This window comes from Nerophis lumbriciformis, linkage group LG23 (assembly GCF_033978685.3).
Source record: "Nerophis lumbriciformis linkage group LG23, RoL_Nlum_v2.1, whole genome shotgun sequence".
NCBI classification, from domain to species: domain Eukaryota; kingdom Metazoa; phylum Chordata; class Actinopteri; order Syngnathiformes; family Syngnathidae; genus Nerophis; species Nerophis lumbriciformis.
Genome location: NC_084570.2, coordinates 14,791,405 through 14,805,000, shown reverse-complemented (window position 1 = coordinate 14,805,000; position 13,596 = coordinate 14,791,405). Strand labels below are relative to the sequence as shown.

Below are 13,596 nucleotides of genomic sequence, written 5' to 3'. Positions count from 1 at the left end.
AAATTAGGGATAAAGACGGCAAAAGGCGAGTCGTTGAATAATGTTGGATATGAAAACAGGGCTGACATGCGCCTGACTGGAAACTAAAATGTCTGAAATTTCCCATTCTGCCCATTCTCCTGACCTTAGAATGACGTCACATAAATCATGGATGAGCCAACAGTTTGCTGATACATGTGCTTGCATGCTGTTAGTTCTGCTCTAAATAGCGACGTACAATACTAGCCTGTGTTCCTCCACATACATGCAGTATATGCTGTGCACATTATACACACACACCCATATGCAAGTGGTTGCGTCAGTTTGTGCAATCAGCGTGTGCACTCTGACTAGAACGAGCCGGTTTAGTACAATGAGAAATGAAGCGATAGATTGGGGTTAGAATAAGTGCCGGAATATTGTTTTTTTTTATGTGTACACATGTATAGACTGTCAGGCTTGGACTAAGGAAGGGACTCAGATGCAGAGATGGGATTCTTAGTAAAGCTTTTATTTTGAAAACTCTTTAACCGTGGGTAACAAAAAACGGACAGCTAAAAAAGGCTCCAAAAAGGGAATAACCGAAAATCACTCCTAAAAAGGAGGAAAATACAAAAATAAAGACAAACTATAATTAGCGCCGTATCTGCTATGAAAAACTTAGCATAAAACGCTCCAACAGGAGGAAGAAAACATTGACTATAAAAATTTCTACTCTAAACTTAGTCTAATAAATGTAAACGAAAAATCACTCAAAAATTTTGAGGAAGGAAAATCAGTAGGGAAAAAAATCATAACTCACCACTGCGATTGAAAAAAGGCTAGATAACAAAAGTCTCTCTGAGGGAGGAGAAAAAGTTCAACTCAAAATTACAGCGTGGGAATTTCTGGATCCAAGGGACTGGACGTGGGACGAGGCAAGGCATGGACATGAACATGAACATGGATGCTAGACAGGCACGAAAGCTCGAGACAATCTGGCACAGAACAAGGGGAGGCATGGGCTTATATGGAACATGAGGGTAATGGGAAACAGGTGGAAAAAATCAAGGGTCAGGGATGACGTCAGACTGGTGACACAAGAGGAAGGACCCGTGATCTGAAACAAGAGGAGTTGCTTTTCAAAATAAAACATGCAAATCACAAGACAGACAAAAACCAAGACAAGACTTCCCTCACTGCGGTGTGACATAGACAAAATGAAAGAAAGTATATTTTTTCCCTTTACTTTTCCGTCGTGCCGATCAATTTCACGATTTCCATGAAAAAGACGATGAATGCCTTTAAATTCAGATCACAAAAGCCGATCCCCTCGGGCTGATATTTCATTTATTCTGACAAAGGCGGTAGCAGCTGACTGTAAGTTCATACACATTAAGTTAATAACCATCACCTGTATTGCTGCAAATAAAGTCAATTTCTTAAAAGTACAATTTTCACAGAAGGACATGTTACACATCGAGAAAGAGCAAGCATAAGCAGACAAAAAGGCATGCCGATCACTAAGACCGGCCACTAAGCAAGCTTGAAACAAAACAGGAAATAAGTACTTAGGAACATTTAAGAAGTGTAGATGGAACCACATTACTGCAGAAAGTAAGCAGCAATTAACAGGCAGTGGTTCTCCAAGTACCACCGTAATAACAAACATTTAAAAAAAGTAGCGTAGTAGGCCTAAGTATTCATTAAAAACAAGCCAAATGCTTTATTTAACAAGTATATTTAATATTTTTGGCCACTGTCACGCTACACACAGTACACACACACACACAGTTTGAACAGTACTACCATGTTTCAATATAGGAAAACAAAATACTGTACTTTAACCAAGCATTTTTCTTGGGGTACCAATGTAGAATGAGCCCGTGTACCACAGTTTGAGAATCAAACCCATGCGCAATAAGGAGCGCAATCCATGAATATGCAGAATATATGCTGTTCATAAGGAACGCCCACAATGCTGGCAGGAGACGATGCAAATATAATAATTTAGTACAAGCAGTATGATTTATTAAGACTAAAACTGTTTTGCGTCTGTTTATTATGTGTAGAAAAGGACGTGCTAACGGACAGAAATGGCGGTGAGCGTCCTACATGCTACTGATTTGTATGGACTTGTCAAAAATAAAAATATTAGACGTTTTGTCTATTCAGCAATATCATTTTATAATTGTATTGCTGCTCGATGTCTTAGGGGCTGATAAAAACAAATTAAATTGATCGTTTTGGGAATTTTTTTTCTTTTTTTTTAATGACGTTCGTCTTTTCATTTATATGATAAAAAAAACAAACTTCTTGCTATATGCTCTTTTCTTACCCCTGGAACATTCCAGCGGACAGTCACAGTTAGTGCAAGCACCTTCACCGCGCTAAAAACGTGGGTTCCATTATAGATGCACCTCTTCTGAATTCCCCGTAAGAAGTAGTACGTATTATATTTTTCGGCTGCGTGCTTCAAAACATATAGGTAGGAGCATGATGGCAGCAATGTGCAGTAAATGAGTATCTCCATGGTGAAAGCCGCGTAGAAATGTCATTTAAATAAGGCGGTTTGCACCACTTTGGCACTCGTTGTCCTCTTAGTCGATCACATGCAACATGCCCTCATTATTAGTACACACACTTTTGTAGTTTGCCTTTTTTTTAATCACTTTTTTGTGGTATTTGTTCATGTTTACAAACTGGGGTAATAATTCCCTGGACACAGGAGGACTTTGACGGCAAAATGATTTACAACAGTAGTAGATGGTTGTTTTTAATTTTGTTTAGTTATTGTGTACTATTGACTTTGTTTAGATCGTGGGTGTCAAACTCTGGCCCGCGGGCCAAAATTGCTACAAGGTGTGTGTGTGTGGGGGGGGGGTGAATGTTGGCGGTAGCGGGGAGTGTATTTTGTAGCGTACCGAAAGAGTTAGTGCTGCAAAGGGTTCTGGGTATTTGTTCTGTTGTGTTTATGTTGTGTTACGGTGCGGATGTTCTCCCGAAATGTGTTTGTCATTCTTGTTTGGTGTAGATTCACAGTGTGGCGTATATTTCTAACAGTGTTAAAGTTATTTATACGGCCACCCTCAGTTTAACCTGTATCGCTGTTGATCAAGTATGCATTGCATTCACGTGTGTGTGCGTACAGAAGCCGCACATATCTTGTGACTGGTCCGGCACGTTGTTTGAATGGATGAAAAGCGGACGTGACGACAGCTTGTAGAGGACGTTAAAGGCAGTGCCTTTAAGGCACGCCCCCAAGACTGTGGTCCGGGTGGACTACGAGATATAATGACTGATGAACACCTTCGTTTGATAATGAAGGTTGCCTCAGCTCAAAGCCTGAGCCCCGACATTAATGAACTAGCATCCAAGAAAAGATGCAATTTATCTGGCTTGGGCACATCAGATTAGATCAGTGTGTTGCAAACTGAGCAGTTTAAAGTCCTGAATGGTTGGTTTATTCATTGTTATTTTATTTTCAAATGTATTAGCCTGTGGAAAAAGTTAATGTTGATATTTACCTCAGAAGGCTGCAAATAGAAAAGAGGCATTCAATTTTTATTTAAATTGTATTTGATATGCCATTGATATTTTCAATTATTATTATTATTATTTGAAACTCGATTTTGCATGTCACTATAAAGTTATATAAGCCTTGCTTGTTCAATATTAAATGCAAAACTTGTTTGGGTCCCTATGAAAAGGTTAATTTGTTCAACCTTGGCCCACGGCTTTGTTCAGTTTTAAATTTTGGCCCACTCCATATTTGAGTTTGACACCCCTGGTTTAGATCATAAAAGAGAATAAGGAACTAGTTTAAATATTGCGTCGATATTGTTAAACTCACCATAAATGCATTGAAATATATACAGGTAATACATATGACTGGCATCCCTACATGTTACATTATTTGCTTACCTATGATAATTTATTATACTAGTATTTAACAATTTGTTATTATCTTTGCATATGAATTTGGTTGTGTGGAGGGGGGCGTGGGCTGCGGACCTGCAGCGAAGCGGGGTGTGCCAGGACCGGCTTTGAGATCAGCGACAGGTGCGTAGATGGCCCAGCTGGGCCTGCTTACGCACCTGTAGCTGATCTCAAAGCCGGTCCTGGCACACCCCGCTTCGCTGCAGGTCCGCAGGCCACGCCCCCCTTCACAGGTTGTTTTTGTTGTAAGAATATGTTGGTTATCTTAATTAACTACAGGGAAGAAGCATTGTTTGTATTATGTTAGAACTGCAGTTCTTCCCTTGCCAGAGTCAATTAAACATTAAGACTTTAGTAGATCTCATGAGATGTTGCAGGTGCAGGCACACACACACGCACAACAGCCTGATTGACTGTTTTTTTTTTCATGTCATGGCAACAATGTTGTTGTCAGCGGCAGTGGTTTCACGTGTTTTAGCATGATTGCAAACAACCTCGAGTGCATATTTGCGCGCTGCGCTCTGCGAGCCACAGATTTATTGACACGCTCCCATGCAGCAGCTGTGCACACACTTACACACACACACAATCACACGCACACACACTTTTTCTAACCTTTCCAATTGACCAAATAGCTGGAATGGTCGATAGGTGGCCTCTTCCTCTGTGCACATAACCTTTGTTCAGTGTAATTGTGTATATGGCTAATAATGCAAAGTACTTATTTTATTGAAAACATTTTTTCTATTTAATCACTCATTCTAAATTTTGCACTCCCAAGGGGCATATTAACACCCCACAAAATCCCAAGCAGACCATCTTTCAAACCAAGTAATCCTCTCCATCAGGTGTTACATTGTTTCCCGTAGTTCCCTGCTTACTTAGAAGGCACGTCCCTAATACCTTCTCACTGCTTTGCATTGCCCTTTTTTTTTAACCTTCTCAGGCTTCTGTGGTGGTGTAAATATGCATTTTGTCCAAATTCTTATGGCCTATTAAATGACACAAATATTTGCTGTGTTATAGTAAGAAGCTATAAATAAGACACATGGTGCTAGATGGTTGTTGTGTGTACAGAGAATGCCAAACTTTTCTATTGTCAGTTGTGTGGCATTGTGTAACGGCGACACGGCAGCCTGAGGTTTAACCGGGCGGTGATTGATGACGCCGACACTGAACTTATTGACACAGCCCTGACATGTCCAATTTGTGTGTCCGTACGAGATGGGCAAGTTGTGTTGCACAACCACTGGGCAAGGCTGCAAGGATGGAGCTGTCCGCGGTGCTGAAGGGATGCTCGAATGCCACGTCTCATTTGTCTGTTCGCGCAACGCTTGATAGTCACACACACACTCAGTGTGGTGAAATGACCCTCTGCATTTGACCCATTCCCTTGTTCCACCCCCCTGGGAGGTGAGGGGAGCAGTGAGCAGCAGCGGTGGCCACGCTCGGGAATTTTGTGTGACGAAACGTTGTCGTTTGACGTGATTCCACGTCACGACCGGTGGGTTTTTAACAGTATTGGGACATGTCGTCATTATGGTTCTCATGGAGTGGATTGCCTAGACCAGGGGTGTTAAAGTCAAGGCCAGCGGGCCAGACCTGGCTCTCGTATGAATTATCTATGAAGATATCAACGTTAGAATAAAAAAATTAATAACGGGCACAAAAATGTTTTCAGTAGATTTATGCTGCTTTAACATCTGCTGACTGAAGCCTTGCTTCGAAGAATCCTTCATCAAGTATTTTATTGGGTGCCAAACAAACATCCATGCCACACCCACTTCAACTCCACTATTTCCAGCTGCACAAATTGTGGAGGACATGAAATAAGCATAGGACACCTTGGAGGTTTATTTATCCTGATATCTTTTTTCAATGACAGATCTAATATTTGATGAGTATTAGAACCGGCCTGCAGGCCACAGCCGCCTGCTGCTGTTTTGCACGCACCACTACTCCATCAGTGTTAGAGCTAGGAATCTTCAAAATGGGGCCCATCAAGTCATAAAAATGGGGTCCCACAGTACATTTTTGGGGTCCCACTTTTTTGTAATGTTTTGAAAACAAATGATACATGTATGCATTATCCTGTTATATCTCACATTCTATATTCGTTCATTCTATATTGTGTTTTGGAAAAAAGTTGTCATAAATGTTACTTAGTTCATTAAAAAAAATAATACAAAAGAAAACACATTTTTATGCATATGTAAATGTATTTAGTTATAAACATTCATTCACTTTCTTCTTTCCTTCATGGATCTAAACTTTACCGTTGCCGGTATTTTTTCTATATTTTTATTGTAATATTTTCAGAGTTGTTAGCATTAGCTAATATGCTAACACGTTTAGTTTTGTAGCTTTGATGTACAATTCTCCCTATTGACTGTAGGTTTGATTGAGTAATTCAGCAGAGCATTTAGCTTGTTGCAAAAAAAAAAAAAAGATTGCTGGCTTCCTCCGAAATAAGAGACGCTAGCAACATGCACCTGCTAGCCCTCCTTCTCATGGTGACTCACAATGTAGTGACTATGAGTACGATAGCGCCTCTAAGTATGATTTTCCAATATTTATAGTCAATTAGCAATAATAATGATGTTGTGATCCGCTGCCTGGATCATGTTCTGTTTGGGTTTTTCGAGTCACTTGGGTTTTCCTGTTAGTTTTGGACTCCTTTAGTTCCTGTTTGTGCACCTTTGAGTTGGTTTCCATAGCTACTTATTATTTTCATGTGCCGCTTGTGTTCCGGACGCGCACCTGTTTGCGATCACTGATATTATTTAAGCCTGCCTTTTCCAGTCAGTCGGTCTGGCTTCTTTATTTGCGCCAATTCAGAGGTGCACAAACAGGAACTAAAGGAGTCCAAAACTAACAGAAAAACCCAAGTGACTCGAAAAATCCAAACAGAACATGATCCGGGCAGCGGATCACAAAGAAATGATGTCACATTCAATACGTTACGCAGGTTAAAGATTCTATAGTGTGGAAATAAATGTCTAAAATGTTTCTGCAAAAATTAGTGTGGTGACATGCTGACAAACAGGACTTGTACCCGACTGCTGAAGGCACACAGCCTTTGATTTGTACACTAAAGCAAAGAGAAAACACTCACCACTGCTTCCTCTGGTTTCTACCTGGGATTTGTCCAGTGTACTCAAGACTAAGCGCAGTGCACTTAAATTGCGAAGTTCGCTTGAGCACTAAGCAGGCAGGAAAGTCAAGCGGCGGCTCCTGTATTTCATCAGGAAATGTGTAAACAGTGGTTTTTACTCAAGCAAATGTAGAAAAAAAACCTCAATTTTAACATAATTTTAATGGTCAAATAATAATATTTATTTTGTGTTTTTATTATTTACCTATAACCTTATGACAGATTCATTCTGTTGTTGAATTGAAGTGGAATTGGTGCATGATATATATATTTTTTTGGTGACACTTCGTGGCTACAATAATTCGTTAAGTTAAGCTCATGACGCAATGAATTAATTGATGCAGACACCTTTGTTACTGAATACTTTTTATACACTTCTGCCTTGGAGAATTTGTATCTGTAAGTAATGTGCAGTCATACCAAAGACTGTAAAACTGGTACCCATTACCTCCCTGCTTGGCACTCAGCATCAAGGGTTGGAATTGGGGGTTGAATCACCAAAAATGATTCCTGGGCGTGGCCACCGCTGCTGCTCACTGTTCCCCTCACCTCCCAGGGGGTGAGAGTGATGGGTCAAATGCAGAGGATAATCTCATCACACCTAGTGTGTGCGTGACAATCATTGGTACTTAAACTTAAAACTTAAAAAATAATTGTTTGTACTTGTTCATATTTACAAATGTGTTGTTTTAGACTGCGATATTGTTCAATTGGGGACACCTATTACGTATGTCTAGCTTGCGTGCTATGGTGTGCTTAGCTGTTGTGTAGCTGCTAGTGGGCTATAGCCTACAATTCAAGATTCAAGATTCAAGATGCTTTATTGTTGTCCATTCTTTAACATGTACAAGACACATGAGAACTGAAATTTCACTTTCGGCACAGTCCCACTAAGAGCAGACATACTTACAAGGGGGACAAGACGGGACCGCCAACGGATCAGCCACTTACGGCGCTCCTTAAAAAAGGTGGGAAAAAGGTGATATTGGGAAAGGGGGGGAAGAGTAAAAAAATATCAGTCTAAGGCTGGACCCTCAGGAGGGATCCAGACTGAGTCCGAGGAAAAAACCTCACATAGCATAGCACACATAAACATGATACATGTAATCACAACAACTCGCAACAGAGGGGGGGGGGGATTTGAGGCCCTGGAGGCCGGCTTACACTATAAAGCGCTACTCAGTCGTCCACAACCCCGGAGGAATTAAGCAGTGGTGAAGGCGTTGATTGGGGGAGGGGCGGGTGCGTGCATGTATGCCCAATTAACTTGGGTGAGATGTTGAAATGTTTTAGTGGACTGGAGCCGATCTCAAAGTTCGACATCAGGTGTGATTGAAAAAAAAGGAAGGTCAGAAGCGTCCATCGTTGAGGAGTCCTCTGGGGAGTTTTTCAGAACAGCCTGTTCCTGATAGCATCAAGGCCATACGAGGGAGTCAAATCGTAGATTAAGATGTTGTTTTCTTCGAGCAGTCAAAACAATGACATGCCTGCTCTGTGTCCGTGCTGGATCTCTCAAATTCAATTTAATTCTTCCTTCTCAGCAAGCTTCTCCAAGATGAGATCCATTTTGCGATTCAAATCAGAAATCGTCCCAGTCTGTGTTCCCACGGCCCAACCCAATCCTTCCATTGCGATGAACAGCCGTTGGGCTCCTTGAGTGGCTGCCATCGTCTTCCGAATTTGACGATAAACCAGAGCAATGCCCAGCCCAATCAGCAGGTGCCCCGCGATCACGGTTCCAAATAGGTAGATGTCTTCCACGTCCTCGATGGAAAGGACTGAGAGGCACATGATTCTCCATTTATCCCAGGAATCTCTCACATACCCCGCAGCAATGGTTCCATCAGGGCAGCCAGGCTCCCCCAAACCTCTTTTCCTTGTCGAAAAGACTTTGTCAATTGCGTGGAGAGTCCAGCTGATCATATCCATGTTTGATGTTTAGATTTGAGGACAGCGCAAAGAAAGAGGCTTCAAAAAGTTCAGACAAGACAAGGACACAAGAAAGCAAGCAGGGAAGGAGGGAGCGGAGAAAAATGTGACCGCCCTCACAAGAGGCAAGATAGAACGCTGTGCTTTTGTAAATGACTTCACTAAAATACAAGAAAAGGCCACCCTGCAGGCACAAGACATTGATACAATGTTGATTATACGTACATGTACTTTAAAACTGACTTTGAAACAACGTTGCAAAATTGTTGTATTTGTAAATTGAGACAATAATGATGTCTAAAGTTGGATCCACGTTGTTAGTTGGAAAAAATACCAAATTTCAACGGTCAAATCAACGTTACAACCTGACATTGAATAAACGTCGTCAAAAAGCATGTTGTTTCAACATAATGTTTGTGTTGTAGAATATTGGTTGGAAAAATGACCAAATTTCAATGGTCAAAGCAACGTTACAACCTGACACTGATTAAACGTAGTCAAAAAGCATGTTGTTTCAACGTTATGTTTGAGTTGTCGTATATTAGTTGGAAAAATTACCAAATTTCTTTGGTCAAATTAACGTCGGAACCCAACATTGATTAAACGTCATGAAAAAGTATGTTTTTTCAAAGTTATGTTTGAGTTGTCGAATATTGGTTGGAAAAATTACCAAATTTCAATGGTCAAATTAACATCGGAACCCAACATTGATTAAACGTCATCAAAAGGCATGTTGTTTCTACGTTATGTTTGAGTTGTAGAATATTGGTTGGAAAAATGACCAAATTTCAATGGTCAAAGCAACGTTACAACCTGACACTGATTAAACGTAGTCAAAAAGCATGTTGTTTCAACGTTATGTTTGAGTTGTCGTATATTAGTTGGAAAAATTACCAAATTTCAATGGTCAAATTAACGTCGGAACCCAACATTGATTAAACGTCATGAAAAAGTATGTTTTTTCAAAGTTATGTTTGAGTTGTCGAATATTGGTTGGAAAACTTACCAAATTTCAATGGTCAAATTAACATCGGAACCCAACATTGATTAAACGTCATCAAAAGGCATGTTGTTTCTACGTTATGTTTGAGTTGCTCAACGCCAGGACCTAATTCAGAAAGTTCTCAACGTTGTTTTAATGTCTTGTGCCTGCTGGACAACCTTGTGTTTTGCTTATTGGAGGACATTTGGATGTTAGTTGCTTGTATCGGACCTTGAATCGTAGATTTTAGATTCTATCTGATATCATCCGACCCTTGTTTTTTGCAGCTATGGGACAGTTATCTGATACCAATATCGGATTGGTACACCGCTCACGGCGACACTTTGTATTCTATGACTAACAGATATTCTCCTATTAGAATTTGACAGTTACAAATATGTGCAAGGATGACAAACGGTGGAGATCAAGGTTCATCTTTGTCCAAAATCTGCTACAAAAGACCTTTTTCTGGCCAAGTTTTTCCAGAGAAATGTATCTGCAAGGAATATAAAAAAAAAAAAGTAAAGCATGAGTTTCCGAAGCCTCTTATGCACATCCTCTGGTATTCTGTGCTTGTTACTCACGTCTTTTTATTCGTCGTATGTGTGTGTGTGTGTGTGTGTGAGAGAGAGTGGATGCAAACTAAGTACACACGTGTGCACACAAGCTTTTGTGTGTCAAATCCTCTGAAAGCTAAAACATGTTGTCGGCAGGTACTATATAAAGGCAGAGCACTCAAAAGGGAAACTTTGAACAAACTTCTCTAATGTTATATTCATGAAGACATGGCGGACAAGATGAAGTGTGTGTGTGTGTGTGTGGGAGGGGATGGGGGGGGGGGGGGGGGGGGTAGTGTGCGTACTGACAGAGGAAAAAGACAGAATTATGCAGAGAAAATAGCTAAATGAAAAGGCCGAAGAGAAAACTTAAGCATATTGTTTGCACGATAGCAAACATTTGGTGGTGGTCCCAGGCCTCGAATTTTAACTTTTTAGGGTCAAGGCAAGTGTTGCCTTAAAGGAGGGCTCATATTTTAGGGCACCAAAGCAAGGTAGAAGGGCACCAAGGCAAACATTATTTTCTTTTGAGGCAGGGGCACCAAAGCATGCATGCATGCATATATATATATATATATATACATATACGTTTTTTAATTCATTATTAATATAAACTTGTCAGTTTTTTGTCATTTCATGATGCCTTTATCTCTATTTTTACATTTTGATAGAGGGAGGTATTTTTTTTATGATTTATTTATCTATTTAAGTTATGTACATTTATATGTACATGTAGATGCCGTATCGGGACAGATCCATTAAGAGTTTGAGCAGAAATATGTCATATAGGAATTAGCTATACACAATAAAACATTAACAAAATGATGTGTCACATGAAGGATTTTTGAAGTAATACCTTTGTGACATGAAAATTAATGTAAAAAAAACATGGTGTTTACTTTTTGATATCAAAATAAAACACGAAGCAGTTTGGCTGATTAAGAAGAAGTCTAATAAACAGGTTTTGTTCTTCTCTTGGTTCAACAGTTTGGCCAGCTAAAATAAAAGAGTGACACCTCTCACATCGAATACAGAATCTTTACAGCCTTCGTTCAGTAAGATGAGATGACATGTTAGCTAGTATTGGTGTTATTTGAACACTGATACAGTTAAATAAAGGAGGAGTGAACACCCCAGTCAACAAACTAAAGACTTTATAAACAAGTTGTGGCAACGTTCACAACACATCACCTGCCGCAAAACATCAAATAGCTTTCTCCTTTGCTGTATACTCTGTGTGGGGACAAGTGTCTCCATTATTGTCCACACCTGTCTCCATCTAAACACAGCAGTGCGCTCTTAAACATACGGCGGGAAGCGAGGGAAAATTACGATAAACCAAGCTGTTTACTCCGAGGGGAAATCTCGGGAGCAAAGTCAGTGTCCTTAGTCCGCCATAATTATCAAGCCAAACAATGCTGGTGCGCAGGTGGCTGACTTTGTGTTGCCTAAAATGCATTAATAAATGATGTTTTTTCGGTAATTAAAAAATTAGACGTATTACTAACCGTCTGGAATTTGATCGCAAATTATCATTATACCGTTTACCGTTACATCCCTAGTCCATTAACAAGTAAAAAGTCAAGGGCGGTCATGGCATGTTCTTGCTGCAGATGTTGGTCAATTTTTTAGGGCTTACGGCAAATGACGAGGGCGGTCGCGGCTTTTGCCGCGGTTGCCATGGTTAAATTCGAGCTTTGTGGTCAAGTTTAGTCTTTGGTCTTGGCACAAGCCTGTCTTGTACTGTGCACCATTCTTGTCATGACGTCATTGTTGCTAATTATAGATTCTGGAAGTGTTCAGGCAGCAGTGGCCTTGCCATCCGCAGACAGTCACACAGAGACTACTTGATTACATTTATGGGAGGCCACCATTAGAGCAGAGATACCCAACCTTTTTTTCCACCAGGGACCGGTTTAATGTGTGCATTATTTTCACGGACCGGCTTTCCACATGTGGCAGAAAAAAAACACCAAAAAAATGAGCTTGAGCATGAAAAATCAACTCACTAGAACGCTGAAGTCGTGGAGCCCTGGGTGAAGAGATGGTCCCTGGCATGTTAATGGCATTTTTCTATATACCAGTGTTTCTTTACCATAGGGCCGGGGCCCAGTGTCGGGCCGCGAGCGCCCCCTAGAATGTAATATATGTGTTTTTTCAGCTGTTGTCCGAATAGGCAGCAGCGGTACTCAGTTGTAATACACTTTTCCATCTCTTGTGGCAGTAATGACAATATAAAACAAACTAAAGAAGTCTGGCGCCAATGTTATAGACAAATGTCTTAAGCGCAAAAAATATGACTAATTGGGTGTATATTTATTATTGATTTAGTTTATTTATTTTAGCACAATATAAAACGTATTGTAAATGTATTGTTCATTTAAATGTATTGTTCATATTTTATTTGATACAGATCTTGATTTGCTGGCCTATTTATATGTTTTGATTTAACTTGTGTCACAATCAGTATAATATTAATTTCCTTAGTGTTTGTACAGTATGTCCCTAGTTTGGCATTCAAACAGCCTTGTGTACATGACCAGTGTATGCCAGTATTTTTTCCTTCATTGCCTGATAGGGATGGGCAATATGGCCTCAAATTTATGTCACAATATGTATTGCAGCCTCCTGTCATAATGATATACATCACGATATATATTATTTGGTATATAAATGATAATACAATCATTATAGCTGATGTATATGGTAATATATTGCATAATTTTTGTAAAAACTAATATTAATCTACTTGCTAATTTACTGTTAATATTTGGTTACTTTTTGCTGCAACACATTTCTACTTATATTTATTTTAAAATGTGCTAAACACTTACTCTTCTGTTGTTTGGATACTTTACATTAGTTTTGGGGGATCGATCCAATACCAAGTATTTACAGGGGCAGTAATTGCCATGCCAATGCTGATACCAATGTGTTGGAAAACATTTATGTGCCTTTGTATAAGATACAATATTACTATGTAGGAAGCACAGTCGAGCCTGTACTTTGCTTTGTCATGGTTCACTCATTTCGAAAGTAACAACTTCTCTATTGTGGTTAACAGTGCCCTAATTGTT

At 39.9% G+C, this 13,596-nt stretch overlaps 1 protein-coding gene across 1 annotated transcript in view; it reads left to right on the top strand.

The window, feature by feature from the left end:
* Window positions 1-13,596, top strand: part of LOC133622366 (FERM and PDZ domain-containing protein 4-like) — a 110,118-nt gene that overhangs the window by 33,257 nt on the left and 63,265 nt on the right. The gene's annotated exons all lie outside the window — the stretch shown is intronic.